Genomic DNA, 12,926 nt, shown 5'->3' with positions numbered 1-12,926 from the left:
ATGGTGGATTTATATCATATTTTCTTTATCACTCGTTGGTTGACGGACCTTTAGGCTGGTTCCATACTTCAGCAATCATAAATTGTGCTGCTATAAACATGCATTTGCAAGTGTCTTTTTCATATAGTGACCTTTTTTTCGTGGTGCCTGTAAACATTTCTCAGTGCCTTAGAGCCCTTTAGATGGTATGGAGTCAGTCACCCACTATGGGTGACTCTCAGTCCTGCCCTCTCCACATAATGTCCCATGTTCCACAATCCTTACCCTTCTCCCCTACTCCAATCCAAATTTATCTCCCTCTATTTGCTTAGCATCTTGTATCTTGGGGGCCTTGCTACTCGAGGATAATTATATCTTTTTATTAAATATCTACTAGTGATATGATACAGCACTAGGATATGGAAGAATTCATTCACTCCTAAAACTTCCTGTGCTTGGCAATGTGCTAGGCTCAAGGGAAACAAAGATAGATATTAGCTTGCAGGAGCTTGCTGTCTCCAGCAGTGTATCCCAAAAGGGGTCCCTGAATGATCTCTAGATGAAACTCCTGGGCTGCCTATTAAAATATGCAACTGTTTAGGCTCCAAAAGGGACTTCCTCAGTGGGGATACCTTGGAATACACATTTAGCATGCTTTCATTTTTCCGTGTATTATGGATAGAGGGAGATAATTTCTGGATTTAAGGCATCCATTGATCAGTGGTTGAAAACTGGCAGCCATGGGCAGCTTTGACTTGCAGATATATTTGTTATATTAGGAAATATCACATAAATATTTGATTTCTTCCTTCTTTTAAAGAATTAGAAGTTCTAACATCACTAGGTCTGTATATTTTTGACTTAGTGTGAGCATTTTTTTCCTCTTTAGTTTGACAGAGCCTATGCACTGCTGTTGGCTCAAGTCTATCATTCCCTATTGTCTTACACCCTAGCCAGCCTTATTCGGGTATCTTACACACATGGCCCTTATAATCATTTAATACAGTGACTCTGTGATCTACATTCAAGTGGATAATTAAAAAGAAAAAACTCTGCTAATGCCATCCAGTTTCTCTGAGTCTCAGATAATGCTACACTAAGACTTAATTTCATGCACAACCTCTGAAAGGCCTTAGGAAGTGAGAATTTAAGGTTTGGAGGAGGGAGTGTGGTCAAGATATATGGGGCAAACAGTCATTTTCAGTCTTGTAGCTAGCATGGGCTTGATTTAGCCTGTTAAACATGGATAGCAGGAAACAGAATAGAAATCTCTTCATTTCTTTCCAAATCTAGCATTTCTATAGCAATTGTCACCATGGTATCTTGATGTGTTTTGACAGAAAAAATTTCACTTTTTGAAAAATGTGGTAATGAGGGAAAGAGAAACTCCTTCTATGCTTAAACTCCAGAGGCATTTCCTTAATAAAGAGCTCAGAAATGTGTGTATATAGAACAGAAGTTCCAACATGGTCTGACCCAACTAAGGGCTGTTGGGGTTTCTTAATGATGAGGCTGTCTTTATCCAACTGAAAGAACCCTTGAATGCAAGGGCTGGAAGGTAAATCAAGCCCATAATACTACTTGTGTAGCTGTTTTCAGCATTCAGGCATTTGTCCATATTAATCTCATTGAATCCTTACAACAACCCTGTAAAGTGAGTATTGAAATTATCATTCCCATTTTGTAGAGACAAAACTAGACTCACTGAAGATCAGTGACTTGCATCAGGTCACAGAGAAATTATGCTCAAACAGGTCTTCAAGACCAAGTCCCTTGGACTTTCACCATACCAGTGTTTTCTGAGTTTTCCTATTCAGATTTCTGTGGAGCATGAGGATGCCATTTACATAGACTACCAGATGAGCGGCATCCCCTGAGTTGTGTAGTGTGGGTGATTCTGGGCCCTGCAACATTGTCAGAAAATGTTTGCATGTAGGGTACACCGCAGGCATAAATAAAACATGCAACAAGCTTTGCACAATTCATGATGGCCTGGCTGTGAATCTTCTTTTTCTCAGACCCATTAAAGTTTGTTCAAAATCAGGTGAATGAGATGGTACAGAAATGAATTTGAATCTTGTAGGACTGAGTGATCATGTCCCCCTAATATTCATATGTGAAGCCCTTACCCTGGATATAATGATATATGGAGAAGTCTTTGAGAAGTAATTAGAGTTAGATTAGGTTGTGAAGGTGAAGTCCTTATGGTTGTATTATTAGTGGGTGGCAGAAGAGAAAAATCTCTCTCTCTGCACATGCACTGAGGAAAGGCCATGTGAGGATGCAGCAGGAAGCTGGCCATCTACAAGCTAGGAAGAGGACCCTCATCAGGAACCATAGGTGCCAGCAACTTGATTTTGGACTTCTGTTGGGTTTTTAAAAAACCTCTAACTTAAGAGTGCAGTGTTTCTTTTTACCTGATGGCTTGTGTTTCACAGCAGCTTTTAAAAACTGCTTGTGCAACTTAGCTGCATACTGTATTCTAGTTATGAAAAAAAAAAGTAAATCTTACTTCAATTTTTGCCAGTTGTTTCTGTGTTAAAAAAAAAAAAAAAAAAAAGATCACACTTCTGCTGGGCAGGATTTAGAGGTTTATTATCAGTCTATGTGTAAAGTTCAAAGCAAACTCAATTTTGCTTAAGGGAACATTGTAAAGTAACAATTCTTGGTATTTCATGTCTCATATGATCCATTTCAAACCATAGAAAATTATACCTTTGTGTGTCACTGTTTCAAGAGACAAACAAATCTGAACAACTAAAACATCTTTAAAATGAAACAAGTTAAAGAAATTTCAAATAAAACTTGAATTTTCTGTATATACTCCTGTCAAATGAAGAAATTTCCTATACACCTCTTCTCTTGCAAACTGGTCTTATATTTCCTTTCATTTGACCTAGATCTGCTATGAGACCTAGAGAAAGATCGGGACAACTTGTGATTTCCCGAGACCACTCCCAAGACAGTGGTCTCTCTCTTCTCCTGTTTCTAGAAAGGAACCTGCTGTGGCTGTGAGAGAAGCTCCTCCTTCTTGGAGATCTGCAGCAAAGTGGCAGACTCCTTCTACGATAATCATCTCGAGGGTAAGGCCCCCAAGAGGGAGGTGGGCCACGATTTCTACTTCTTACTTTTTTTTCCCCACCATTTGACAGTTCCACTCCTTTTATTTTATTTATTTTATTTTATTTTTGAGATCGAGTCTCAGTCTATCACCCAGGCTGGAGTGCAATGATGCCTTATCTTCTCACTGTAACCTCTACCTCCCCAGTTCAAGCGATTTTTGTGCCTCAGCCTCCCAAGTAGCTGGGATTACAGGTGCCTGCCACCAACATCTAGCTATATATATATATATATATATATATATATTTTTTTTTTTTTTTTTTTTTTTGTAATAGAGACAGAGTTTCACCATGTTGGCCAGGCTGGTCTTGAACTCCTGGCCTCAAGTGATCTGACCACCTTGCCTCCTAAAGTGTTGGGATTCCAGGCGTGAGCCACTGTGCCATGCCAGTCCCACTCCTACATGGTAGTCACAGAGTGTTCTTCCACTGAGCTCTCAGATAGCATCAGCTGCATCTCAGGGCTCTCCAAAATTCAAGAAAATCAACCCACACACTTTGGAGTGGTCCATAGTAGCCTAAAGCCTGTTCCAATTTGGTCTTTTTGCCATTGTTTCAAAGATTACCTACATAAACTTCACTGTCCAATGGACAGGAATCATGATGTATTTCCAGATCTAGGGAAGGGGTTCCCACAGCCTGGGTGCCTGCCGGTACTGGTCCATGGCCTGTTAGGAACTGGGCAGCACAGCAGGAAGTGAGTGGCCATCAAGCAAGCAAGCATTACCACCTGAGCTCCGCTTCCTGTCAGATCAGCCACAGTGTTAGATTCTCATAGGAGTACCAACCTTACTGTGATTTGAGCATGCAAGGGATCCAAATTGTGGGCTACTTACGAGACTCTAACTAATGCCTGATAATCCAAGGTGAAAGAGTTTCATCCATGAAACCATCCCCCACCCACCCCTGTGAACGACTGTCTTCCGTGAAACTGGTCCCCGGTGCCAAAAAGGTTGGTGACTGTTGATTTACTGTAAAAATGTGCAAGCTCAAATCCACACCCTCCGATTCATCTTCCCACTTCCCTCTGCCCCAGCACCCACTGATGCTGTCACTCAGCCAGCAATCCATGAAGTGGCAGTGACTTTCCAATTTATATGATTCATCCTGAGTTTCTCTATTAAGACTTTTGCAAGCATTTATTGAGAGTTTTAATATTTAATCTAAAATCATGGAATATTTGGTTTAAAATTAAAAATTTATACAAATAGCCTTGTTGGGACTGTTGTGTAGTTGTAGAATCATTTTTATTAATTCAACAAGTTATTTCTTTCTGAAACTCCATGTATATTAGAGTGATTGTTAATTATTTAATAAGTGTATGAAGAGCATGAAAATGGTAATAAGAGCCAAAACTTACTGGGGGCCAGGCGCTATTCTAAGTGCTTTAAACGAGTTAATGTAATCCTCTCAACAACCCTGTAGAGATAAGAGCCATTATGATTACCACTTAACCGAAGAGATAACTGAGACATAATACTTGTCCAAGGTCACACAGCTAGAAAGAAGTTTTAATAATGTAACCTTGAATTTAACTACTACTGTAGAGTATGCAACCTAAGTTGTATTTGTTTGGAGGACAGAGCATTTGGTGATCTTCTAAGCTGTTTCTTACTTAGCATACCCTAGTTGACCTATCACATCTAAATTTTAATCTCTCAAAAACAATTTAATTAATACATTTTATATGTACATTTTATAAACATGAAATTTTTAAACATTAACTTTTTTAAAAAATTAAAATTAAATATTTTAATGCTTCCTAACCTCTCATAGTGAGCATTTATTTCAATTATAACTCAAGGCAACAGGCCATAAGAGACCTTGTAGTATCTGGGACTGTGTCATAGCAGAAGTTACAGATATGTTTAAATCTCAATACAATTGTTGCAGATATCTCAAAATATAATATACAATCATGGGGTCTGATGCAGTGGCTCACGTCTGTAATCCCAGCATTCTGGGAGGCTGAGGCAGGCATATCACTTGAAGTCAGGAGTTCAAGACCAGCCTGGTCAACAAGACGAAACCCCCCTCTACTAAAAATCCAAAAATTACCTGGGCATGGTGGCAGGCACCTGTAGTTCCAGCTACTTGGGAGGCTGAGTGGGAGAACTGCTTGAACTCAGAGGCTGGGGTTGCAGTGAGCTGAGGTCACTCCACTGCACTCCAGTCTGGACAACAGAGTGAGACTCTGTCTCAAAAAAAAAAAATTACAATCATGGAAACTTCAAAATTATATTAATTATGAAGTTCACCACTATATCTTGTTATTTACTGTGCTAATAAAGAAACATTTCCACACTACATTATAAATTTGTTTTTTATATGCAGAATTTTGATCACTGGATTTTAATATAATTGTTTCCTTTAAGATCTTGTGTGTTTTATTTTATGTATTTAAAACTTTTTTCTGAGAAGAAATTCATAGGCTTCACTGCAATGTCAAAGGGGCTCATGAGAAAAGGTAAGAAAGGAGTAATATTTACTTGATCCATTTAGTCATTTATCTTTCCATCTATCCACACATCTATTCCATTCAATTAATCTGAATAAATATTTCTTGACTGCTTGTTATGTGTTGGGCTCAGTGTCAGATATTACAAGTGTAGAGTTCATGTTCTTACAGACCCACTAGTCTTCATTTGACCTCGAAGTTCAGAAAATCTGCCAAAAGTTTTCAGAACGTACTAGAATCTTCACATTTGAGATGGCTTTGTTCTACATGTATTATGTATTATATTCCATGAGTGCAATGTGGTCCTTTATTGCTAGCCTGGTTTTTCATGTCAACTACAGATGAGGTAGCAGATTTGTGCCTGGGCTCTATTTGTCGATGGCAAATAGAGAGTCTAAGTTGGGTTCACCTCACTCCCAGGATACAAAAACAAATAATACAGTCCTGTTTATAATTCAATTAGGCAAGGAAACATTAGGAAGTTTTCTTATAAATACTCTCTAAAAGTAAGTGTGGTTTTCAGTTCTGATCATGACAGAGAAGCTAGTATTGGGCCAAATCTCCTCCTGAAATAAAAAGTGGAACAACCTATATAAAACAACTGTTAAAAGGCATTGGCAAGCCGTGAGTGCAGACAGGACTTTAGGAGCTATGATTCTTTTTTTTCTTTTTTTTTTCTTTTTTTGAGACAGTCTCGCTCTGTTGCCCAGGCTGGAAAGCAATGGTGTGATCTTGGCTTACTGCAACCTCCGCCTCCCGGGTTCAAGTGATTCTTGTGCCTCAGCCTTCCAAGTAGCTGGGATTACAGGTGCCCTCCACCAAGCCTGGCTAATTTTTTGTATTTTTAGTAGACCAGGGATTTCACCATGTTGGCCAGGCTGGTTTCAAACTCCTGACCTCAGGTGATCCACCCACCTCAGCCTCCCAAAGTGCTGGGATTACAGGTATGAACCACTGCACCTGGCACTGAAAGCTATGATTCTTGAGGGAAGAGCTAGGATGGGAATGGGGCAGTTGGGGAATAAAGATGACTTTTACTGGGCTAAGAAGATAGACCTCAGGCTTCGGTAGTTGCCCAAGAGTCTCGGACTTGAAGGACAAAGTTCCAGAGGAGGAAGACACTTCAGAAACAGAGCCCAAAAAGTATGCATGCAATTTCCTCTCAAAATTAGGCAGAATTCTAAGCTGGGCATGTGTGGGATGAGACTCTAAGAAAACCAGCAGAAAACAGCATCTCAGTGACTTAAGAGCTCAGCAAAAATTTCATAAACAGGACACAAAAAACACTAACCATACAAGATAAAGGTAAGTTGGATAACATTAAAATTAAGAACTTATGTTCTGATTACAAGTTCATGAAAATATTTTTCTTCTAGTAGCTTTGTTTCTTTACTGCTCATGTTTAAATCTACAATTCTAGGCCAGGCACAATAGTTCATGCTTGTAATCTCAGAACTTTGGGAATCTGAGGTGGAATGATGGCTTCAGCCCAGGAGTTTGAGACCAGCCTGGGCAACATACTAAGACCCTGTCTCAACCCCCAAAAAAAAATTAAAGAAAAAAAATTATACAGGTGTGGTGGCACACACCTGTGGTCCTAGCTATTCAGGAGGCTGAGGTAGAAGAGTCTCTTTAGCCAAGGAGGTTGAGTCTGCAGTGAGCCATAGTCACATCCCGGCACTCCAGCCTAGGTAACAGAGCAAGACCTTCTCTTAAGTAAATAAAAATAAAAATAAAATAAAAACACGAAACTGGCCAGGCGAGGTGGCTCATGCCTGTGATCCCAGCACTTTGGGAGGCTGAGGCGGGCAGATCGCCCGAGGTCAGGAGTTCGAGAGCAGCCTGGTCAACATGTGAAACTCTGTCTCTACTAAAAATACAAAAAAAATTGGCTGGGCATGGTGGCAGACACTTATAATCCCAGTTACTCATGAGGCTGAGGCAGGAGAATCACTTGAACCTGGGAGGCAGAGGTTGCAATGAGCTGAGATCGTGCCATTTCATTCCAGCCTGGGCAATGAGAATGGAACTTCGTCTCAAAAAATCCACACAAAACTATGATTCTGGTTATGTTTTCTTCTATAGTCCTAAAAATGTTTCTGTACAGGAAATAGAACAATGTAATGTGGTATTTGAATATGGGATGCCTTTACCCACTATTCGAAGTCAGGTAATGTTTAGTAGGTTCAGTTCAATTCCTAACCTGCTGCCACCTCAAATTTTAAAGTCTGGGAGTGGGGTTCCCCTCCACCATTCTAATGGGATCTGTGGCCACATTGGGTGAGGATGGAGGGCTGGTCAAGGCAGAAGAGTGTCAAGCAAATGTGTTTTGTGAATCAGATGGCATGGTGTCCTTTGGATGATCAATTGTCAGGAGGTGGCGGCTGCAAGCCAACAAAGTGAGGTCCTTAACAGACGTCAAAGGGAGGAAAAAAGTAGTGGTATAAAATACATCCCAACTGAACTGATTCTTAACAAAGATGTTAATGCTGAAACGGATAGTGAGTGAGGTTGTCATGATGATTATGATGGTAATGACCAGTATGTGGCTATTTATCTTTTGCCATAAGAAAAAAATATTGATTGCATTGCTAGCATAAAACATTTTCAGTAGTTAAATTTTTATTTAATTGCCAGAATAAAACATTTCAAGCTGCTTAGACCTTAATTATGATTCATTAGAAGTATTTTTTCTTATTATTCTACAATTTCACCTTCCTCAGAATGAAAATAGCAATACCAACGCTTTTTTCCCCTTCCGTTCTTGAATCAAGAAATGAAATAAGTTAATCCTTCAAGTCTAGCCATGACATTGTTTTATAAATATTATGAATTAAATTATATTGTATACTTACTGGTTAATTGAACAGCTCCTACTATATATATGTATCTATTTTCAAATGATGTCATCACATTTCCAGGTGATTTTTAAATAACCCCAACTAATTTGGATTAATATAAAAAGTCTTGATGGTAAAAAAAGACAACTGCAAACTATTGCCATCAAGTGAGATTTGAGGCAGGGTAAGGTGAAATTTACATCTCAAAAATTCCAAATGTATTTGAAACTCTATTAATTTGGTATATGGCAATTGATTATGATTGTCTAGGAAGTGTTAACGTATTGGTTTATTTCACAGTTTGGCACAGGAGAGTTATACATGCATAGCTTTTCTCCTGCTTTTTGTATCCCAAGTAAATCCTCACTGAGTCAATCATAAATGCCATATGCATATTTATTAAAATCCAAAGACAACATCTTTAGTGTTCTTATTAATTCTTCAAACACTAAATTTCCTTTTGTGTTGAACGGTGCGTATTCCCAAGTGAAAGAAAAATCTCAGCTGTGGTTTTACAGCTGGATCCACACTTCTAATCAGAGGAGAACAGGGCCTGATCTCACAACCTATTTATATAGTTTTTAAACTTTCTAAGAAAAATGAAGCTCCACTGTAATTAATGCCTAATGGTATAAACACCCTGCTTTAATGGTTGCCTAGTAACTATATACTGCAGGCTTGTGAGGTTGCTAAAGACGCTGAATAAAGAGAAATATTCAGGTCCATTTCCAATTCAGGTGGATAAGGGGCAAGAGTGGAACATATTTTTTTGTTGTTGTTAAAATTATTTTTCCGTAATGGTTTTGTACTAAAACATCTTTCTGCACTAAAATTTACTCTTGTAAATGACTTCTGCAGATAAGAGTCCAAACCAACAAGTAATGACTTAAAATGTGAAAACCATGCAAGAGAATGGAACCAACACTACCTCATTGTTTGGTATTAGCTGGTTTCTGTTCTTAGAGTGACTGTACCGGGGGATGATTTTCTTAATGTGACTCTAACCTTGCAGTCAAATCTTATATTTGGACATTATTTCAGCAATTGAACGAACAAATACAATTCCCAGTTAAAGGTGGTATTAAAAGGGCCTGGGAGTGATTGTGATAATTATTTATGTTTCGCTTTGGCTTGCTTCCTACATAGCAGATTTAATTCCCTAATTATGTTTTGCTTTAGCTTAGGTAAAATTAGCTTGCGTTCCTTTGGCACACATCAACTGCAGTTGGTGGAGGAGGCCTTCCAAAACCATAGATTGTTGACAAGAGTGGCTAACTATATTAGAATTAAATTTACTGAGTAAAATCCACAAAAAGCTTGAGGCACATGTAGATAATGACAACCTGACTATGAGGGAATGTAGTCAGGTCATAGGAAGACTCGTTTCTGGCAGTGGACACTCAGAGCTCATCTGCGGAGTTCCTGATGTCAAGATTTGGGGCTTCCTAGGTTGGTCACCGTGCTGCAGACAGGGACGAGCATGGTCTACAATATTTAAATTGTGTAACTATAGGCTTGCGGATACAGTCAGAAGTGATTTGCTACTCAGTAATTTTGTCATTTGGCAATACCAAGACATGATGACATATGGTTTGCTCTTTGGAATTAACATAAATGTTGTCATTTGACTGAAATAAAGAATTCTCTTACTCCATGACAGAAACAGTTTTAGACTCTGTGTATATTACTCTATCTTTTCACATGGAAGGAAACGTCCTTTTTTATTATTATGTATAATTCTCTGGGTTTTTGGTTTAGTGGGCTGAAGGATGTGGTTGATGAAGCCAAGGACATGGTTTAATCAGAAAACCACTTGGCACCCAAACATCTGTCTGCATTTCTACCTTCAAGAACTCATTTCTCTTGTCATTTCACCCTTAGAGAGTGTGCTATAGCTCAGCACAAATACCTCTATTCCAGCGTTTGGAAAATAATTACCCTCAAATTCTTTAGTCAGTGGGTCATCAGCATCATTACTATAATCCAAAAAAAGGATGTAGATAATAGTTTTCTCTATTTGCAATATATTCAGTATTACTCCTTCCATTTTAATGCCAAAAGGAAGTTACTGATTAAGACTCATGATTCATTTTTGTTGTAGGGATTTATTTTCCTTTTGTTTATACTTCTGTCGCTCTCCTTTTTTACCCTGCCTTTCAGTAATTTTCACTGTTGCCCTGGGATATCTTTTATTATTATTATTATTATTATTATTATTATTATTATTATTATTTAGCTGTTTAATGAGGCTTCAAAAGATTTAATTTCTGAAGCCATCAAGTCACTACCCTTTCAGATCTATTTGCTTTGACTGTAATAGAGCCTGCCTTTGTGCAAAGAAAGTCTTAGAAAGAGTTAATTTGCAATAGTAGCAGAGGCTAATTCTCAAGAGGGAATTTAAATGTGCAAGTGTCCTCCTGGTAGAGAAGCAGCCCCAGGCCAGGCTATTGGTGAGGAAGTTAACTCCTAGTGTGCCCCTTCTGTGCAGTAGGTGAGATCCTCAGCCAACCTTCAACAGTGCTGGTTTTAAGGTGGAAACAGAAGGCTGTCAACTCTCCTTCCAAGGTCCTGGATTTTGGAGGTTAGAGAATGTGGTGTCCTGTGATTTTTATCACTGTTTTTTTATTTTTATTTTTTCCATTTCACAAAAACAAACAAAAAAGGATGGGTAGGGGGGTGGTTGCGGGGGACAGGGACTGATTTCCTTGTGACATGATCCTGCTTTAATTATATTTAGGTGAATACAAGCTATTTTTTTCCCAACATTCTTTTTTTAATTGGGCTGCATGTACAAAAGGGATTTGCTTCCCAGAGATAGTGTCATTTCATATTTCTAACTCTTAACCCTGAGCAAAATTTATTGCTATTTTTTTTTCCAGAAGTTTGCCAGTTAATTGCTTGGGGAGTATTCAACATCAGAATCAAGCAAATTGCCTTGCAATGTGTGAAAACGCATTTTGAAAAGAACAAGGAATGCTCTTGGACTTCACATTTTTACTATCAGTTTGGCATCTACCTTTTACTGTCCAATGATTTTCTTTCATCTTAAAGAAATCTAGTTATTCTAATATTGAGTAGTTTTAGAGAGCATACTTAATAAAGGAAAGTTGTATAATGAACAGGGATGGATATTAAAGGGATACCTGAGGGAGTAACTATCAGAGTCAATAAAAATAAATGAATAAATAAGTACCTGTACTCACAGGATAACCTGGAGATGATTTCTAAGTCTCTGACTTTTAGCCCCAGAGTTCTAGGTAAAGTTCTTTCTTGACCTCTCTCCTGGGAGGGAACTTTTCACAGTTTATTAATCAATCCCTTTTAGGGTCTTTGCAGAAAAGATTTTCTCTGCCCTGGTTTGTGTCATATTTGGGTCTACTTTGGAAAGTGGAACTATTAAAGAGTCAAAATCTGTCATTAGGAGCCTGCCGAAAAAAAAAGAAAGAAGAAAGAAAGAAAGAGAAAGAAAGAAAGAGAGAGAAAGAAAAAAAAAAGCTTTGATCTGTAACCCTTGGACTGAACATTCCAGTCATTCATCTTCCAAAATTTCAAGTGCAGGATTTGGTTGTGGTTTGAGTTTACGTCTTTGAGACACAGCTTGAATGTCTCGATTTGATTTTATGCATTCGACACATTTTTAAGGATCTGGTGATTTCGCAAGGGCTGTACCATATGGTCTTGGTGAGGTGATAGATTTTCATATTCTGGAAATTGGCAGCAAAGGGTAGGAACCGAATTAGATGTGGGAAGGGAAAATTAAGAGTTTGGGCCTAATTCACTCATCTCACGAAAAATCTTCTGAGACGTGTAATTTCCATAAAATCTATTTTTACAAAGGTGGCTTTTGTTTGGTTGTTTTTGGTGTATATTTACACATGTCCTCACACTAGGGAGTAATTTTTTAAAATTGTCTCAGAAGTAGAGGGCATGACATTTAGCTTTTAAAAAAGCTATGACATTTAACACTTCTTGGTTAGTCCTTCAGGAGAGACCTCAGACTTGGGGGGTCATAGATATAAAACAGCCCACTACACGTTCCCTGAAAAGGAGATTGTATAGAAAGTTAGGAGCTGAGGGGCTGGTGCCTCCTACTAAAAGAAAACAGGACAGACAAATCGTTTTCATCTGAGAATTGTTTTTGGAGAAGGACTAGAGTCAACGATAGAATAAATCAGAGCCAGGTGTGTATATATATTGGGAGGGTAAAAATACCCTGGCGGCAATGAAATTTAAGAAAGAGCAATTTAAGAAGAAAGGGGTGCCCTATGTGATTCCTCGCGGTGGGATAGAGGGAGCTGAAGTGTAGGATTTTCCCTAATCTTTCACAGAATTCAGATTCAGGAGGCCTGACATTTAATCCGGTCTGTGCACCGATTTCTCCGGCTTGGTGGGGGTTCTGCGGCATGCATTGCTCCTCGGGCGCTTTCTCCCTTCACCTCTTCCGTGGTCTTTGATCCCCAGTTCGCGCGCAGGGCCGCAGCGGAGCGAGGTCGTGCGCCCATTTCTCGCACCTCCACGAGCCAGCGGCTG

General features: G+C 38.9%; 1 pseudogene; it reads right to left on the bottom strand.

Moving 5' to 3' along the window:
* Window positions 1-2,808: 2,808 nt before the first annotated feature.
* On the bottom strand, window positions 2,809-12,898 carry LOC111553436 (annotated as a pseudogene).
* Window positions 12,899-12,926: the final 28 nt, after the last annotated feature.

Source organism: Piliocolobus tephrosceles, chromosome 8 (genome assembly GCF_002776525.5).
Source record: "Piliocolobus tephrosceles isolate RC106 chromosome 8, ASM277652v3, whole genome shotgun sequence".
In the NCBI taxonomy this organism is placed as follows: domain Eukaryota; kingdom Metazoa; phylum Chordata; class Mammalia; order Primates; family Cercopithecidae; genus Piliocolobus; species Piliocolobus tephrosceles.
This window is presented reverse-complemented; position numbering and strand designations above follow the sequence as displayed.